Source organism: Sinocyclocheilus anshuiensis, unplaced genomic scaffold (genome assembly GCF_001515605.1).
Source record: "Sinocyclocheilus anshuiensis isolate Anshui unplaced genomic scaffold, SAMN03320099.WGS_v1.1 scaffold702, whole genome shotgun sequence".
Classification (NCBI taxonomy): domain Eukaryota; kingdom Metazoa; phylum Chordata; class Actinopteri; order Cypriniformes; family Cyprinidae; genus Sinocyclocheilus; species Sinocyclocheilus anshuiensis.
This window is the reverse complement of record NW_015548184.1, coordinates 2,910,551-2,912,454: the sequence shown is the minus strand read 5'-3', so window position 1 is coordinate 2,912,454 and position 1,904 is coordinate 2,910,551.

The following is a 1,904-nucleotide window of genomic DNA, read 5'->3' as shown; positions in this document are numbered from 1 at the left end:
GGGGTCAGATAGCGGGAACCCCCCCTCCCCCCCCCCCCCCCAATCCTGCCATGCTGATCTCACTGCATGGAGCAGGACCACCGGCAGGCTCACTCTTACACCCCCAATCACCTCTGCTTACCTTCTTACCTTCTTTCTGTCGTCTAAATCAGATCCTAAAGCCGAAGGAAGAAGATGGTACAAAAAAAAAAAAAAAATGCGGAGTAGAGTTTTCTGTCTTTTTACCCCAAACATCTAAATATGTTCACCCTTCTGTGTCATGGCTGTTTTTTCGGTTTAGGATATTTTCAGCATATTTTCCTCAGAACTGTGAGCGATTCCAGAGCCTGGCGCAGTGTGGTTGGTTTAGCTCTGCTCGCAGAGATAGTGGGCCGTTTCTAAAAACGGCAGCTTTATTTTACACCTGCCTGTTTCTCTCTGGCTGGCTGGACTGAAGAGCAGAAATAAACATCACTTGGAGAAGATCTATTCATGTGCAGCGCAGTGGAGCTGAGAATCGGGCGCCTTTACCGTGGCTCTTAAAAGGAGTCAGGCATCTGCCGTGCCCCTTAAAATGCGCCAAAAGGACAAACACACACATGCATGCCCACACAGATTCAACCAGCAGACAGCTTTCCATCAACTGCCTATCAAGACGCTGATGCCTCTTCAACGCTGTTTCACCAACGTTTAGCGATGCGTGTCTCTTCTCTGAGGATTGGTTCTTGTATCATCGGAGGCGGAGTTTATTACTATACATGGTGCCATATGTCTCAAGAGGAGATTGACAGGAGAGTTGGGCGGCCACGTTGCCCCACTGTGGCTTTCCTATCTTGTTGTGACTGTTGTCTTTTTTCCTCTCACTTGTATATATACTTAACGTCTGCTGGAAATCTCTTACGTCTTAAGGTGTAAGTCTCAAGTGCTAACAGTGGCCCTGTGTGCTTAAAGCAAAGGAAGTACATTAACAAGGGGCAGACGTGATGGCATTCTAAAGCTTGCGGTGGATTACACCCTGACCTTTATCCTCTCACTCAATGCTTTTGAGCGAGCGCAGTTAATAGTCTTTTTACAACGGCGCTGCGAAACGGGAACGGAGGCGAAACTGTGTCAGAAGTGAGGAGAAAGGGACCAAAAGGAACACGGCAATCTTCTTCTTTTCACTTGTAACTATTTATCGGACTGACTCGTGTTCTTTGAGTGGATTTGTTTAACAATTGTGCAGCTTTGCGTGTACAGCTGAATCCTGGGCTCGAGATTTTTCAAACCATTTCTTTAAGTTTACATTTACAGTCCATTTCTGTTGCATTGCAGCATGTGATGTGCTTTATTTGCCACTTTAATAGCAGGATACACAATGCTTTATCATCTGATTGTCAAGTGTGCATTTCATGAATATGGAACTGTGGTGTCTGATGATGATTTTTCAAGCATCAGAGGTACAAATCCCATGGTAGCTAGTCAAATTTCTGTATCTCTTTTTAAAATAGTCATTTTGGCCTTTCCCACTTCAGAGGTCCACTATTAAAGGTATATGTTTGGTATATATAACTAAAATGTATTTTTGTTTTTGCTCCACTCCTATTGAGCAACAGGTTATTTTATGCTATATTTTTTATTTATTTTATGCTGCAGTTACACTTTTTTACACTATTTTTTTTAATTAAATTTTGAGATATTTTGTTGCCACATTGTAAAAGCATATAAATCTGGCTTTTAAACTTGATTTAAACATTTCCCAAAGACTGGTAACAGGGAATTTCCCATAGAAAATGCATGAAAAACAGCTTATATAAAAATTGATGTGACCTTCTGAGGGTGAAAATCAGCCTTCTTTCACTGTCTGTTGGTTGAAAATAAGTAAAAGAGCTTCAGGCTGTAATTTGTAATTAATTTGTGGAAGGTGCCAGACACTTTAGTGCAGT